The sequence below is a fragment of the Triticum aestivum genome, chromosome 5D (genome assembly GCF_018294505.1).
Source record: "Triticum aestivum cultivar Chinese Spring chromosome 5D, IWGSC CS RefSeq v2.1, whole genome shotgun sequence".
Lineage (NCBI taxonomy): Eukaryota > Viridiplantae > Streptophyta > Magnoliopsida > Poales > Poaceae > Triticum > Triticum aestivum.
This window is the reverse complement of record NC_057808.1, coordinates 105,632,290-105,651,347: the sequence shown is the minus strand read 5'-3', so window position 1 is coordinate 105,651,347 and position 19,058 is coordinate 105,632,290.

Sequence of the window (19,058 nt, the reverse complement as noted above, 5' to 3'; positions counted from 1 at the left end):
CCCCCAGGCGCAGCCAGGGCCCATTATGTGTCTTCTGGTCCAAAAAAATTCTCCGTGAAGTTTCGTTGCATTTGGACTCCGTCTAATATTGATTTCCTGCGATGTAAAAAACATGCAGAAAACATCAACTGGCACTTGGCACTATGTCAATAGGTTAGTACCAAAAAATGATATAAAATGACTATAAAATGATTATAAAACATCCCAGATTGATAATATAACAACATGGAACAATAAAAAATTACAGATACGTTAGAGACCTATCCACGCTTCCTTGCGTGCAAAGATGTAGCTGGTGGGTCCGAGCTGTCAGTGGGGGGAATGTTTTTTTCTCACGAAACACAGAGGCCCTTCCGGTGGGTCCCCACTGTGAGGTGGAGGAATCATTATTTTGCCCGTAATAAGGAGGCACTTCCTTGCCGCGGCCGTGGACCCAGCTGTCAGCCTCTCCACGTACAGTACTCTTCCGATGGAAGTCGTTCCTTGACCACGTTGACCACGCCACGTCGAGAGCACCAAGGCGGGGACGACAACGAGGCCTAGGAAGGGAATGACCAGGAACCGGGGAAGACTCAGCAGTTGTTTCCCACGGGGAGGGGAGTACGAGGGTTTACTGCTTCGGCTGCAGTGTGAGGATGCTGTCGCCGGAGAATAACAGGAGGTCTGGGTGAGTATAGGGATGGCTAGGTGAGTGATGGGAGTACGATGGGGCGGTGAGGCCTGCGCGGCAGCACAGCCGGCCGCGGGAGGAGGGAGCAGGCAGTTCCGTCGGCGCTTGTTTGAGCGGGTGGAGCTAGAAGAGCAGAGATTGAAGAAGCACGACAGCCGTTGGATGGACATCCAACAATCACTACTCTCGTGTGTTGACTAAGTTGACACGGCGTTGCGTGTGCGTCAACTTGTTTTAGGAAAGCGTACGGGTCAACCTATAGTAGGCGCACAAGTTAGCCTCAAATCTGTGGAAAACATCATACAGCCCATCGGCCATTATTTCTAATAATTTACAGCCCATTTGCTAATTCTTAAGTGTTTATTTGGAGCCCATATTCTTTTTGTTAGCATTATAGCCCATATTGTGGCCACGGTTAAAAAATTATACGAAATTTTGTATATTACGGTGCGGTCCCAACTGTTTTTAATCCTGAAATTTTGAGTCACATTCAAACTAATTTGGAAAATAAATTTATATCAATATAAAATCCAAATAATTGTCCACGCATATAAATTAATGGAATTTAAAATCTTGAAATGAAAAAAAAAGAAATTTGAAACTAATTGCCGGTTTGATGTGTTTTAAAAATGTACAACCCATTTCTCATTATTGATAGCCCATTTCTGGGCAAGCCGAATGAAACTCTCCTCGTCTTGAAAGATTTGCAGCCCAGCAGGGGTGACAAAGCAAGTAGGCCTCGGCTGGGTATTCTGCAAAAGAACAAAAAAATGGGCTAGCCATTTTTAGAAAGAAAAAAAATACTGGGCTGGTCTTGTGGTAAACATAAAATAAAAGGCTGGCTAGACAGTTCAGAGTGCCCCACACAGCCTAGTTGACACCCTGCTTCGGTCTAAAAAACAAAAAGAACTGGGTGAGCTGATGGGTCCCTGCTGTCAGTCGCTCGTTGTGCAATTGTCTGTTTTATTGACAACGCTGATAATGGCATGGGACGCAGATGTCAGAAAACCATTAGGAGGAACCATTTTTTTGGCTTGAAATAAGGAGGTACTTGCTTGCGTACTGCCATGACCCGGGTGGGTCCCTGCTCTTATCCTCTCCACGTATAATCATCTCCTGATTGTGTACGCGTCAACCTAGTAGGCCCACAAGTCAGCTCCTAACCCGTGGCAGACAAATACAACCCATTTAAAAAAAATAGCAGCCCATTCCATACGTTCAAACGGAAAGTTTAACATTCAGAGCAAAGTGACAGGTCTGATCCAGATATAGAGTACTGAACTTCCATGTTGACAACCATCATAGCCAAGTTAACTATCTACTCCCACTAATACTCTAGTAGTGTACAAGTACTAACTTACTCTTAGCTAACTAGATGATGCCGGCAGTCATCTGCGGTACACGGAAAACGCCGACACCAACATCCTCCTCCTCGCCCCGGACTTGCCAGAGGTGCGATAGGGCGCGTTGCTCATGCGCGTTGGCCCTTTCCATGCCGGCGTGGTCCACCGAAGCTTCGGCTTCTAAGCGGGAAACCCACTTGACGAGCTGGTAGTAAAATTCGGTGTCACGAATTTGTGCGTGCCCGACAGCCTCCAAGGCTATTTGCCAGGCGCCGACCTCCACGTAGTCGGCCTAGTTGTGGGTTCTCTACTTGCGACTCAGAGCGTCGATGCGCTGCTGCTCCATGCCCCGCTGGCGGCACAAATCGGCGATACATTGCTCCTCTGATACATCTCCAACGTATCCACTTTTCCAACCTCTTTTGACCTTGTTTTGGACTCTAACTTGCATGATTTGAATGAAACTAACCCAGACTGACGCTGTTTACAGTAGAATTGCCATGGTGTTATTTTGTGCAGAATAAAAAGTTATCGGAATGACCTGAAAATCAACAGAGATTACTTTTGGAATTAATAAAAAATATTGGGGAAAGAATCAGCAGCAGGGGGCCCACACCCTGGCCACAAGGGTGGGGGCGCGCCCACCCCCCGGGGCGCGCCCTCTGACCTTGTGGGGCCCCTGGACCTCCACCCACCTCAACTCCAACTCCATATATTCATTTCGGGGAGAAAAAATCAGAGAGAAGGATTCATCGTGTTTTACAATACGGAGCCACCGCCAAGCGTGTTCTTCCTCGGGAGGGCAGTTCCGGAGTCCGTTCAGGGCTCCGGAGAGGGGAATCCATCGCTATCGCCATCATCAACCATCCTCCATCACCAATTTCATGATGCTCACCGCCGTGCGTGAGTAATTCCATCGTAGGCTTGCTGGACCATGATGGGTTGGATGAGATTTACCAGGTAATTGAGTTAGTTTTGTTAGGGTTAATCCCTAGTATCCACTATGTTCTAAGATTGATGTTGCTATGACTTTGCTATGCTTAATGCTTGTCACTAGGGCTCGAGTGCCATGAACTTAGATCTGAACCCTTTATGTTTTCATGAATATATTTGTGTTCTTGATCCGATATTGCAAGTTATAGTCACCTACTACGTGTTATGATCCGGCAACCCCGGAGTGACAATAGTCGGGACCACTCCCGGTGATGGCCGTAGTTTGAGGAGTTCATGTATTCACTAAGTGCTAATGCTTTGGTCCGGTACTCTATTAAAAGGAGGCCTTAATATCCCTTAGTTTCCAATAGGACCCCGCTGCCACGGGAGGGTAGGACAAAAGATGTCATGCAAGTTCTTTTCCATAAGCACGTATGACTATATTCGGAATACATGCCTACATTACATTGATGAATTGGAGCTAGTTCTGTGTCACCCTATGTTATAACCATTGCATGATGAATGCCATCTGACATAATTATCCATCATTGATCCATTGCCTACGAGCTTTTCACAAATTGATCTTTGCTCAGTTACTTCTCCATTGCTACTGTTACGATTACTATGAAACTACTACTGTCACTTTTGCCATCGTTACCGTCACTTCCATACTACTTTGCTACTAAATACTTTGCTGCAGATATTAAGTCTTTCAGGTGTGGCTGAATTGACAACTCAGCTGCTAATACTCAAGAATATTCTTTGGCTCCCCTTGTGTCGAATCAATAAATTTGGGTTGAATACTCTACCCTCGAAAACCGTTGCAATCCCCTATACTTGTGGGTTATCATCCTCCGCCAGGTGGTCGAGCGCCAACAAGTCCTCATACTCCACATTGCCATCTAAAGACCGATAGAATGCCTCCTCCCTCCATCTGCCGTCCGGTGAAAAACCGAACACTAGTTCCGGTGGTGACCGCCTCCGGCGTTGCCTATTGTGGACGGGCGGGGGCATGACGGACGTGGTGAGAGCGAGGGCACGTGGCGAGTGACGTCAGGCTGGTGGGGGCTCATGAGGATAGGGCGAGTTGGGTGATGGTACCACCGGAGAACGCCGGGAACCAGTAATTATAGGCGGAAGGTAGGTGAACCAGCGTGTCGCGGGAAACGCAATGGTCATCGCGGTCATCGGAATTCAATGCATAAGCAGGCATGGCTTAGCGTGCCAGCTTGCCGTGGAAAACTAGAAAAACTGAAATTATGACTGTGCCGTCCCATCCCGTCCCGTCAGTGGTGCGTATCGTCCGTGCTGGGTCGCACGTCGGCATGACAGTCAAATGAGTGCGCTCGATTCATCCAGATGAGGTACATGCATGATATGCTGGTTAATCGCGTAGGATCGAGTCGGTCGGATAGTGTATGTGTAGGATCACAATAGCTGATGAACGTTCGCTGGGAGACAAGGCATTTGCGAATGTTTTTGCTGGCAGTTTCTTAAGATTCGCATGCATTTTCTTCTGAACAACATGTCAGTTTCTTCAAAGGAAGGCCTTTTATTCAAAAAACAGCCACCTTCGGATCTTGCATCGCAACTAAAACTGCCAGGAGCGTATTAGTAGGCTAGCTAGTTATCGATCAGTAACTTGTAAACACTGAGCGAACAAAAATAAGGAACTGCTAGTAACTTGTAAACACTGAGCACACAGAAATAAGGATCATGTTGTGCACAGTAGTAAGAGCCGGTCCATTCGAAATGTTCACACGATACTCACAGGCCTGGCATTGTAATATGTTCACATTAGTAGCCCAAATTCACAACCAACTAGTACGATTCCCATACATAAGATCAACATGTTAATGCATCTCAATGATTCATAGATCATGTACAAATATTTAGCTCCAAAACCAAAGATCTGGAAAAAACATCTGTTCTTGCTACTAACATGGATGCTTCTCTAGGCCAACATTTAATACAGAGTGAAAGACAAATTTGTTTGTGAAGTCTACAATTCCTCTTGCAAACGTAAGTGGTTTCACCAATAGCTGGAACCATGAGAATGAACCACGCATGATGGAGGAACATCCACTGCAATTTGGTCTTCTCTTGATCACACGGTGAGACTATTTTCAGGATACAAACTTTAACTTAGACAAAATGATGCCCATTGTATAATCAGACCAAAGCAATGAAGCATCTAGTATTGGCCAATAAATAGTACAGTACTACTTTTGTGCAGTCCATGAAGTGACTATCCAATCTTTCTGTGTCTATTTTCAAATGGCACTGCATGCAGTGACAATACTATTCTTTTGTGCAGTTCCACCAAAGTTGAGGTCACTTTGTTTGTTTGCCAAATAGCAACGGGCAAACATCTGTCTGCACAAATATCAAGCATCTAGTAAACATATACCCCACCTTGTATTTTCGGTTTAAACACGTCTCTTCTAGTAGTTTCCGCTTAGCATCTGTCATGTTTTGCACTGGACAATTTGATACTGCCATGTTTTGCCCTGGACAATTTTGTACTGAATTGATTTGCTGGTACAGAGCAGAAATATAGCGCCTATTCTTCATCAGACCAAGCATATCCATGTTCGCAGCGATGGAAGAGGTGAAATCGATACAACCGAAATTGAGCATCCAATCATTGAATCATGTCCCGCACCTCCAATGTAGGTCCACCCTGCTAATAAATTCACATGCAAACCACTAATATTACTATCTAATGACAGTACAAAAGAGTAGCAAGATAGTAGAAAACCATGTACCTTCATAATGAATAGCTCATAGTGCCACCAATTGGATATAACGGTTTGGAAGAAAACATGCTCCTAGTGTTGAACCATTTGGACTTTTTGTGCAGTTCCGCTAAAATCGAGCATCCCTGTTTGCACAGATATTGAAAGTGTGATTACTATAAAAGTGGCACTAGTTGAAGCATAGACTCACAAATATAAGCATTCCAATTTCTTATTGGGAAAAGGTAGCACGACTGTTTCTAACCACCTTTTTTAGGAATAAATAAGGCAACACCGGCTGATGTCAGGAAGGCATACATAGTATTTTCTGAAAGATTGAGCCATTCCTGACCTTTCCTATTCTTTTAAGCATATTTTGTGTAGTTCAACTAAAAAAAAGCCATCACCACCTCAACAATTCAGTGACACTGTACAAAAAGCAATGACTTACCATTACATCATGATGTCAGGTATGTAATCGGCAGGCATTAGAGACAAACATGCAGATCTCCTCCGATAACATAATGAACATTAATTTTAACAAAGGTGTGACTAGCTTTACCTTCATAATTTGAGTGAAATCTACACCCTCTGTTCCTTAATATAAGACATTTTCGCAATTCAATTTAAAGTACCCAAATGTCTAGTATTTAGAAAAACAGGTAGTAGTTTTCTTGAGCACATATCTGAAAAAGCTTGCCACACCTTATATATGTCCATACGCTAATGCAATACCATTCAAATAGTACAAATATACACTAATCCAGTGGCTAGTGCAACAGTAGAGTAGTTTTATTACGGGGTATAGTACAATGGTTTTACTGAATAGATTTCCATAAGCTAGCACTGGAAGATTTCTATAAGCATTAACAGTACAAAATGTAAAGGTAACAAATTTCAGCATTGGTATACTAGCTGTGCAACAGCATTAAACCAAATACAAAAGTCTGAAGGTAACTAGCATTATTAACTAATGACAGTATAAAAAAATTGCAAACCATGTACCTTCAAGGTAAATATCATTTCGAACTCGAGGGGACCTCAAAATTGCTATCCCAATCTTAATAATCGATCAAACATAAAAACTTGATCAAACGAATCAAGAGAACAGTCAGAGGAGGAGGTGCCCACTCTTGAACTTTCCTCTTCTCTTCATAATTGTTTGTGCAGTTTAATCAAAATAAAATGACATCAGTGCCTTGGCATTTTGGTGACACTGTACAAAAAAATTGACATATGTCATGAAAGTGAGGTATGTAATCTATAAGCATTAACAGTGCGAAAATCTGAAGGTAGTAACAAGTTTCATCGTTGGTATACTGGCTGTGCAACATCATTAAAATGCCTTAGCTAAAAAATCTTTAATACATCCACAATCAACAACTAACCCTGAAATAAACCAGTGACATTAAATGGGATTGCTTAAATTTATCAGTGGCATTAGACTGAGTGCGGCATTAGTTAAATGTGGCATCACTTTAGCAGTAGCATTGCTTGACTTTACCGTTGGCGTTATACTAATAGCAAAAAAGTGGCAATAAGAGCATGGGAGGGCCATTCAGACAGTGGGCGCACTCGTACGATGTACCTCCACGGACGCATAGAGTGGTGAGGGAGGGATGGTTACCCCGAGCAACAAATATCCAGGCATCATATGTGGATTACGTCCCATTTTTGTTCTCTTTAGCCACCTTCTTCCTATGTGAGGACAACAAACCGATCGACCTAGTCATTCTCTATTGTGTTGTCATGCCTTTCTACCCTTGTTCAACCAAGAGACATGAGACTCGTTCCTTAGCTACTGATTTTCCCCTTTTCAACCTAGATGCGGGTTTGATGCCTAGTCTCTTCGACAATACTTTCTCCCTTCCTTTCCTTATTCAACCCAGACATGGATTAGTCTGCATGAAGTAGGGTCTCCTTTAATAGTGCAAATTAAGGTTTTTGTCTGCGTGACCACCAGAGCAGAGCATAGCAAATTTGGGGAGATGGTGGAGTGGAAAAGGTCCACATGCAGTGACGTGGCAGATGGGGCAATACAATAAGGGTATGGTTCAAAAAGAGGTAGCATACCTGAGGGTCAGCGGGAAGTGGCTTTGCTCGTGGTCATCGTCCTCCGCAACCTTCTTCTTGTAGATGTTGTTGGGCCTCCAAGTGCAGAGGTTTGTAGGACAGTAGCAAATTTCCCTCAAGTGGACGACCTAAGGTTTATCAATCCGTGGGAGGCGTAGGTTGAAGATGGTCTCTCTCAAACAACCCTGCAACCAAATAACAAAGAGTCTCTTGTGTCCCCAACACTCCCAATACAATGGTAAATTGTATAGGTGCACTAGTTCGGCAAAGAGATGGTGATACAAGTGCAATATAGATGGTAGATATAGGTTTTTGTAATCTGAAAATATAAAAACAGCAAGGTAGCAAGTGGTAAAAGTGAGTGTAAACGGTATTGCAATGCTAGGAAACAAGGCCTAGGGTTCATACTTTCACTAGTGCAAGTTCTCTCAACAATAATAACATAATTAGATCATATAACAATCCCTCAACCTGCAACAAAGAGTCACTCCAAAGTCACTAATAGCGGAGAACAAACGAAGAGATTATTATAGGGTACGAAACCACCTCAAGTTATCCTTTCTGATCGATCTATTCAAGAGTCCGTAGTAAAATAACATGAAGCTATTCTTTCCATTCGATCTATCATAGAGTTCGTACTAGAATAACACCTTAAGACACAAATCAACCAAAACCCTAATGTCACCTAGATACTCCAATGTCACCTCAAGTATCCGTGGGTATGATTATACGATATGCATAACACAATCTCAGATTCATCTATTCAAACCAATACAAAGTACTTCAAAGAGTGCCCCAAAGTTTCTACCGGAGAGTCAAGACGAAAACGTGTGCCAACCCCTATGCATAAGTTCACAATATTACGGAACCCGCAAGTTGATCACCAAAACATACATCAAGTAGATCACGTGAATATCCCATTGTCACCACAGATAAGCACATGCAAGACATACATCAAGTGTTCTCAAATCCTTAAAGACTCAATCCGAAAAGATAACTTCAAAGGGAAAACTCAATCCATTACAAGAGAGTAGAGGGGGAGAAACATCATAAGATCCAACTATAATAGCAAAGCTCGCGATACATCAAGATCGTACCACCTCAAGAACACGAGAGAGAGAGATCAAACACATAGCTGCTGGTACATACCCTCAGCCCCAAGGGTGAACTACTCCCTCCTCATTATGGAGAGCGCTGGGATGATGAAGATGGCCACCGGTGAGGGATCCCCCCTCCGGTAGGGTCCCAGAACGGGTCTAGATTGGTTTTCGGTGGCTACAGAGGCTTACGGCGGTGGAACTCCCGATCTAGGTAATTTTCTGGAGGTTTCTGTATATATAAGAGGTTTTGGCATCGAGAACAAGTCAGGGGGGTCTCTGGGCTGTCCACGAGGTAGGGGGCGCGCTCAGGGGGGTGGGCGCGCCTCCCACCCTCGTGGGCAACCCGGGACTCTTCTGGCCCAAATCTTTTACTCCATGGCCTTCTTCTGGTCCAAAAAATAAGCTCCGTCAAGTTTCAGGTCAATTGGACTCCGTTTGCTTTTCCTTTTCTGTGATACTCAAAAACAAGGAAAAAACAGAAACTGGCACTGGCTCTAGGTTAATAGGTTAGTCCCAAAAATCATATAAAATAGCATATAAATGCATATAAAACATCCTAGAAGGATAATATAATAGCATGAATGCTTCATAAATTATAGATATGTTGGAGACGTATCAGCATCCCCAAGCTTAATTCCTGCTCGTCCTCGAGTAGGTAAATGATAAAAGAAATAATTTATGAAGTGTGAATGCTAACAGGTGCACAAGTTTGATCAATGATAATTTCAATCACCTTTTCTAGCATCATTATATGTCATAATAGTAGCTCATATCATAAAGCTTCTCATGATCAAGTAACAAGCTATTCACATGTTAAAGTATAGATCATAAACTTTCTTGAAAACTAACAAACTATGTTCTCAGTGATAAAACAATTGCAATTCATCTTATTTTCAGGAAGGGTCTATGTAAGAGCTTTGATTTAGCAAATTCCACATACTCTACTATCATATAGTCTTCCGTGATTGATACCACTCAAAGCATATTTTTAGAACAAATAGCATTCATCGAACACAGAGAAAGATAGGGGCTTAATGTTTCGCCTCCCAACCTTCTACCTCAAGGGTAATGTCAACAATAATAATTCATGATCAAATATATTTGAATGGCCATATATGCTTAGATCTTCCCATCACGTGATGCTTGCCAACTAAAGAGTAGGTTGGAATGAGAAGGAATACTACTGACTCTTGCATAAAATTAAAAGATAGGCCCTTCGCAGAGGGAAACAGGGATTTGCAGAGGTGCCAGAGCTCGAAGCTTTAAAACGGAGATGAAAATAATTTTGAGAGGTATGCTTTCATTGTCAACGTAACGACCAAGAGTTCCCAATATCTTCCATACTAGATACATTATAGGCAGTTCCCAAACAGAAAGATAAAGATTTTACTCCCCCTCCACCAACAATCACACTCCACGGCTTGTCCGAAACAACGGGTGCCGTCCGACTATCAACAATCCTGGGGGAGTTTTGTTTAAATTATTTGCGAATTTGTTTTTGGTCTTTTGATCATAGGACTGTGCATCCCAATTACCAACCATTTTCTCGTGAATGATGAGCGGAGTCCACTCATCGTGAGAATAACCCACCTAGCATGGAAGATACTGACAGCCCCTAGTCGCTACATGAGCGATTCGGGCATACAAAACAGATTATTATTTGAATCTTTAGAGTTTGGCACATGCAAATTTACTTGGAACGACAGGTAAATACCGCATATAGGTAGATATGGTGGACACTCATGGAATAAACTTGGTTCAAGGAATTTGGATGCACAAGAAGTATTCCCGCTTAGTACAGATATTTTGGCTAGCAAAGGATTTTAAATAGCAAGCACCACATGTTAGAGGATCCATAACAATATAACTTATACAAATATACCCAAACATAACTCATTAAGTTGTCTTCCTTGTCCAACTTCAACTAATTTGATCAAGTTTGAAAATAATTAATGGGGATCACAATCATAGAAGATTTCCAAGATAGTATATTTATATGTGAAATCTCTCTTCCTTCAATATTCTTTCATGAATTGTTCAAGTGACCAATACAATGTTTGCTAACCTTCAATAAATTTACCACCTCTACTTCTTATATGTGAAGTCATTACTCCCCATGGGATAAGCATATGAAACATATATAATTTCAGATTTATGATATTCAAATCATTCAACTATTTACTCATAGGATATAAGTGAAGCACACGAGTAAATGACAAACTACTCCAAAAAGATATAAGTGAAGATCAATGAATAGTTAAATAATTATGTAGCTTTGTGAAGACTCTCTCTCATTTAAGAATTTCAGATGTTGGGATATTATTCAAACATCAAGCAAAACAAAATAAAACGACATTTCAAGGATAGCACTCATCATGTGAAGAAGCAAAAACTTAGGCTCAACCGATACTAACCGATAATTGTTGAAGAAGAAAGGTGGGATGCCTACCTGGGCATCCCCAAGCTTAGATGCTTGAGACTTCTTGAAATATTATCTTGGGGTGCCTTGGGCATCCCCAAGCTTGAGCTTTTTTGTCTCCTTAATTCCTCTCATATCATGGTTTCCTAAATCTCGAAAGCTTCATCCACACCAAACTCAACAAGAACTCGTGAGATAAGTTAGTATAAACCAATGCAAAAACCTTATCATTTTCTACTGCAAAAAATCACTAAAATTATTATTCAACATTGCATACTAAATGCCTCTGCATATTTAATACTCCTATCCTCAAATAGAATCATTAAACAAGCAAACATATGCAAACAATGCAAACATAACAGCAATCTGCCAAAACAGTACAGTCTGTAAAGAATGCAAGATTCATCATACTTCCCTAACTCCAAACGTTATGAAATTCTAACGCACTGTAGAAAATTTATCAGAGCTCAATATGCAAAAAGTTTCAACATTTTATCATATTCTGACTTTTCTAGGGAATTTTTGCAACAGCGGTAAACTTTGTGTTTTGAAACAGCAACATGTATACTTGCAAAATAAGCATGGTAAAGGCTATCCTTGACATTTTTATTGAAAATAGAGATGCAAAACATTATTCTAAATAACATCAAGCAAATACTAACAATATAAAATGACGCTCCAAGCAAAACACATATCATGTGGTGAATAAAAATATAGCTCCAAGTAAAGTTACCGATGAACGAAGACGAAAGAGGGGATGCCATCCGGGGCATCCCCAAGCTTAGGCTCTTGGTTGTCCTTTAATATTACCTTGGGGTGCCTTGGGAATCCCCAATCTTAGGATCTTGCCACTTCTTATTCTATAGTCCATGGAATCTTTACCCAAAACTTGAAAACTTCACAACACAAAACTCAACAGAAAACTCGTAAGCTCCGTTAGTATAAGAAAATAAATCACCACTTAGGTACTGTTGTGAAATCATTCTAAATTCATATTGGTGTAATATATACTGTATTCCAACTTCTCTATGGTTCATACCCTCTGATACTACTCATAGATTCATCAAAATAAGCAAACAACACATAGACAACAGAATCTGTCAAAAACAGAACAGTCTGTAGTAATCTGTATCAAACGTATACTTCTGGAACTCCAAAAATTCTGAAATAAATTGGTGGACCTGAGGAATTTGTCTATTAATCTTCTTCAAAAAGAATCAACTTAAAATCACTCTTCTGTAAAAAATGACAGCTAAACTCGTGAGCGCAAAGTTTCTGTTTTTTACAGCAAGATCACATTAACTTCCACCCAAGTCTTCCCAAAGGTTCTACTTGGAACTTTATTGAAACAAAAGCTATAAAACATGATTACTACAGTATCTTAATCATGTGAACACACAAAAACAGTAGGGGTAAATATTGGGTTGTCTCCCAACAAACGCTTTTCTTTAATGCCTTTCTAGCTAGGCATGATGATTTCAATGATGCTCGTATAAAAGATAAGAATTGAAACATAAAGAGAGCATCATGAAGAATATGACTAACACATTTAAGCCTAACCCACTTCCTATGCATAGTGATTTTGTGAGAAAACAACTTATGGGAACAAGAATCAACTTGCATAGGAAGGCAAAACAAACATAACTTTAAAATTTTAAGCACATAGAGAGGAAACTTGTTATTATTGCAATTCCTACAAGCATATATTCCTCCCTCATAATAATTTTAAGTAGCATCATGAATAAATTCAATAATATAACCATCACATAAAGAATTCTTTTCATGATCTACAAGCATAGAAAATTTATTACTCTCCACATAAGCAAAATTCTTCTCATTCGGAATAGTGGGAGCAAACTCAACAAATAACTATCATGCAAAGCATAATCCAATTGAAAACTAAAATCATGATGACAAGTTTCATGGTTATCATTATTCTTAATAGCATACATGTCATCACAATAATCATCATAAATAGCAACTTTGTTATCATAATCAATTGGAACCTCTTCCGAAATAGTGGATTCATCACTAAATAAAGTCATGACCTCTCCAAATCCACTTTCATCAATATAATCATCATAAATAGGAGGAATGCTTTCATCATAATAAATTTGCTCATCAAAACTTGGGGGACAAAAAATATCATCTTCATCAAACATAGCTTCCCCAAGCTTGTGGCTTTGCATATCATTAACATCATGAATATTCAAGGAATTCATACTAACAACATTGCAATCATGCTCATCATTCAAATATTTAGTGCCAAACATTCTAATACATTCTTCTTCTAGCACTTGAGCACAATTATCGGAATCCTTATTTTCACGAAAGACATTAAAAAGATGAAGCATATGAGGCACTTTCATTTCCATTTTTTTTGTAGTTTTCTTTTATAAAATAAACTAGTGATAAAACAAGAAACTAAAAGATTCGATTGCAAGATATAAAGATATACCTTCAAGCACTCACCTCCCCGGTAATGGTGCCAGAAAAGAGCTTGATGTCTACTACGCAACCTTCTTCTTGTAGACGTTGTTGGGACTCCAAGTGCAGAGGTTTGTAGGACACTAGCAAATTTCCCTCAAGTGGATGACCAAAGGTTTATCAATCCATGGGAGACGTAGGTTGAAGATGGTCTCTCTCAAACAACCCTGCAACCAAATAACAAAGAGTCTCTTGTGTCCCCAACACACCCAATACAATGGTAAATTGTATAGGTGCACTAGTTCGGCAAAGAGATGGTGATACAAGTGCAATATAGACGGTAGATATAGGTTTTTGTAATCTGAAAATATAAAAACAGCAAGGTAGCAAGTGGTAAAAGTGAGCGGAAACGGTATTGCAATGCTAGGAAACAAGGCCTAGGGTTCATACTTTCACTAGTGCAAGTTCTCTCAACAATAATAACATAATTAGATCATATAACAGTCCCTCAACCTGCAACAAAGAGTCACTCCAAAGTCACTAATAGCGGAAAACAAACGAAGAGATAATTGTAGGGTACGAAACCACCTCAAGTTATCCTTTCTGATCGATCTATTCAAGAGTCCGTAGTAAAATAACATGAAGCTATTCTTTCCGTTCGATCTATCATAGAGTTCGTACTAGAATAACACCTTAAGACACAAATCAACCAAAACCCTAATGTCACCTAGATACTCCAATGTCACCTCAAGTATCCGTGGGTATGATTATACGATATGCATCACACAATCTCAGATTCATCTATTCAAACCAACACAAAGTACTTCAAAGAGTGCCCCAACGTTTCCACCGGAGAGTCAAGACGAAAACGTGTGCCAACCCCTATGCATAAGTTCACAATGTTACGGAACCCGCAAATTGATCACCAAAACATACATCAAGTAGATCACGTGAATATCCAATTGTCACAACAGATAAGCACATGCAAGACATACATCAAGTGTTCTCAAATCCTTAAAGATTCAATCCGAAAAGATAACTTCAAAGGGAAAACTCAATCCATTACAAGAGGGTAGAGGGGGAGAAACATCATAAGATCCAACTATAATAGCAAAGCTCGCGATACATCAAGATCGTACCACCTCAAGAACACGAGAGAGAGAGAGAGATCAAACACATAGCTACTGGTACATACCCTCAGCCCTGAGGGTGAACTAGTCCCTCCTCGTCATGGAGAGCTCCGGGATGATGAAGATGGCCACCGGTGAGGGATCCCCCCTCCGGCAGGGTGCCGGAATGGGTCTAGATTGGTTTTCGGTGGCTATAGAGGCTTGCGGCGGCGGAACTCCCGATCTTGGTAATTTTCTGGAGGTTTCTGTATATATAAGAGGTTTTGGCGTCAAGAACAAGTTAGGGGGGTCTCCGGGCTGTCCACAAGGCAGGGGGCGCGCCCAGGGGGCGGGCGCGCCTCCCAACCTCGTGGGCAGCCCGGGACTCTTCTGGCCCAAATCTTTTACTCCATGGCCTTCTTCTGGTCCAAAAATAAGCTCTGTCAAGTTTCAGGTCAATTGGACTCCGTTTGGTTTTCCTTTTCTGCGATACTCAAAAACAAGGAAAAACAGAAACTGGCACTGGGCTCTAGGTTAATAGGTTAGTCCCAAAAATCATATAAAATAGCACATAAATGCATATAAAACATCCTGGAAGGATAATATAATAGCATGAATACTTCATAAATTATAGATACATTGGAGACGTATCAGTGGGCATCCCTTAGCAAGCGCTGAAGCTCCAACCTATATATCTTTTTTGATACTAGTACTAGAGGTGGAGTAGTGGTAGAGTAGTTTATATTTTCTGTCGATATAGTACCAGTTAGTCGCATGCTCTTCCTCCCTCCATTTGCCTTCACCCTTCTTTCTGCCATTGTTCGATCGTCTTCTCCATGGAGGGAACAGGCCGGAAACGACCCCGTTGGTCTTGCCCCAATCTGCGACGTCATCACCTCAACTAGCATGGCATGTTCGTTAAAGACCATTCTCGACTCAACAAATAACATCATTACAAAGAACCCAAGGGTCCAGGAGCAGTTTGATCTCCCCTATCTTCTTCACCATGACCCTGCTCGCTAGCACGCGGATGACGGAAGCCTCGCCTTGTGGAAGTTGATGCCACTTGATAATGATACGTGTGATCTTAAGATGCCATCGCTTAAGGGTAAGGCCTTGGCAGGCGCAAATGGAGATTGGGTTGTTTATATTGGGGACAACTGCGAGTGGGAACTTGTGAATGTGTACACTCGTCACCGGGTTCCACTTCCAAAAATCTCAGAGTGCCCTTAGGTTGAGCACACAGATGATCTACGTACGGTCAAATACGATCACGGTGACTGTCGTCTACGGAAGATAGCAATTTGTCGAGTTCCTAACCGCTCTTGGGATTACACGAACTATGATGTTGTTGCTATCTTCGATAAGCTTGTTGTCATCCTTACTTCCACGCCTCGATGGATATTGCTCAAAAATCAATTTATGTACGCGGATGAGTGCTGTGATGCAATTCAATACGAGCGTCTTGTGTTTTTTTGCCACCACTCGTGGCACTATTTTTGCATGGAATCCTTATGGTTTCGGTACGTTTGTCTTTCACCGTAATTAGAATTGTTTCATCCACATGCATGCGAGTTAGTATCCCCGTACTAATTAACCTTCTTGTGTTTCCAAGGTCCTATGAACATTCCACCACCTATACTTGAAAATTTTTATAACCAAGGGGGAGATAACGATGGTGATGATCACGAGCATGAGGACAAGCAGGACCTACATACTCAGTGGCGCCTGGCAACTTATTCCGATGGATCACCTCTTCTTGTCTGTATACAGGGCACTGCTGATGTTACTAAGGAAGCAGGTGTTGTCACCCATGATCGCACTCTTCGGACCTATTCCAACATCCATTGCAGGGTATTCGGGATGGATACTAGTGTGCTAGCGCCAACACCTTTTCCCTAGTTCAATATTGATAGTCTGGGAGAAAAGTCGCTCTTCCTTGGACTAAACTATCCAATGATGGTGAAAGGCGATCCAGCTGCTGTTGGCACAACGTTAGTACCATTTATGAGAAGCAACTGTATCTATACATCGGACATTGCAATGGTTCCCTACCCTGGCTATCACAATATGCATCCTGATATAGGCTGCTTCAGCCTGTATGACGAGTCTTGCGTTGGTCTAGATATTGACAATAGCTGGCACTTCCCAAAGGCTTAGTTATGGTTCAAAGAAAGCGTTTCCAACGCCGAGGATTGGTTGAGCTGAAGTTCATTTCATTGCTTGTTATTTGTTGTGTGATAAAAACTTTAGTATTTACTAGAATGTTTTGATGGAAATAATCTATAATCCAACATGTATCCTCGTTGTGTGTTGATGACTTGTTGTATGTAATGAATGGTACATTTGCATATGCATGTGATAAACTCAATTTATGAATGCTGTTCGAGTCACTTCTTGGAGTGTGAGTATCGTAGTAGTATAGCCAACACCCGGTTAATATGAATTTGCCACATCACATAGAGCCAACCTAATAGTATGATAGTACAATAGTTAGTCCTAGTAGTAGTATACCATCAACTAGAGCTAGGTGTCGCACGGAGGCCAAGAAATATGGTGATAGCGTGAGGTGGGCTTGTACAGTACGTATGATGTAGGCACAGGGCTTGTCGTGTTTCCTACTTGATGTCTACTACACAACTTGTTCTTGTAGACTTGTGTTGGGCCTCCAAGCGTAGAGTTTTGCAGGACAGTAGCAAATTTCCCTCAAGTGGATGATCTAAGGTTTATCAATCCGTGGGAGGCGTAGAATGAAGATGGTCTTTCTCAAACAACCCTGAAACCAAATAATAAAAAAGTCTCTTATGTCCCCAACACACCAAATACAATGGTAAATTATATAGGTGCACTAGTTCAGCGAAGAGATGGTGATACAAGTGTAGTAATGATAGTAAATATTGATTTTTGTAATAATAACAAAAAAACAACAAGGTAGCAATTGATAAAACGGAGCACAAACGGTATTGCAATGCTTGAAAATGAGGGCTAGGGTCCGTACTTTCGCTAGTGCAATCTCTCAACAATGCTAATATAATTGGATCATTGATAATCCCCAAGTGCAGGGAATCATCGTAGCAATTTCCAAAGGTGGAAGTGATAAGTATGGAGTGTCGAACCCACAAGGAGCTAAAGGTAAGATCAATGTTCTCTCAAGCCCTATCTGCCACTGATACGACTCTACGTACACCGAATGTTTGCTTCCAACTAGAAACGAGAAATAAAACTACGTTGTGGGTATGAAGAGGATAACTTTGTATGATATCGGAGAGCTAAAATATAAAAGTAGGTGCTGTTATCATAAAATTATAATATATTACTAAATAATATAAATAGCGAGTGTGGAATAATGATGGATCGGTGTGCGGAATTGTCCTAGGCAATTGTTAACAAGACCGATAGTCGTCATTGCAATTTCATATGAGGGAGAGGCATAAGCTAACATACTTTCTCTACTTGGATCATATGCACTTATGATTGGAACTCTAGCAAGCATCCGCAACTACTAAAGATCATTAAGTTAAAACCCAACCATAGCATTAAAGCATCAAGTCCTCTTTATTCCCATACGCAACAACCCCCTTACTCGGGTTTGTGTTTCAGTCACTCACCAACCCACTATAAGAGAATCATGAACGTATTGCAACACCCTACAGCGGGAATCCCTCACGCTTGCACGACACGGAGGGCACAATAGGACAACACCAAAATAAAACATACAACTCCTACCAATCTAGATCAACAATCAACCCAAAAGGATATCTACTCAAAACATCATAGGATGGCAACACATCATTGGATCATAATATGTGGCATAAAGCACCATGTTCAAGTAGGGATTACAGCGGGGTGCGGGAGAGTGGACCGCGTAAAATAGATGAGGATGGTGATGATGATGGTGATTCTTATGAAGACGATCACCGCGGCGATGATTCCCCTCTCGATGGCACTCCGGTGCCACCAAGAGAGATGAGGAGAGGTTCTCCCCCTTGTGCTTCCTCCTCCATGGTCTCCCCCCTAGATGGGGAAAGGTTCTCCCTCTGATCCTTGGCCTTCATGGCGATGATGGCCTCTCCGGGATACTCCTCCATGGCCACCGGTGATGATGGCCCCCTCCGGCAGGGTGCCGGAGAGGGCCTAGATTGATTTCTCGTGGCTACAGAGGCTTGCGGGGGCGGAACTTCCAATCTAGGTTAATTTTCCGAGGTTTCTGTATTTATAGGAATTTTTGGCGTCCGTCTCACGTCAA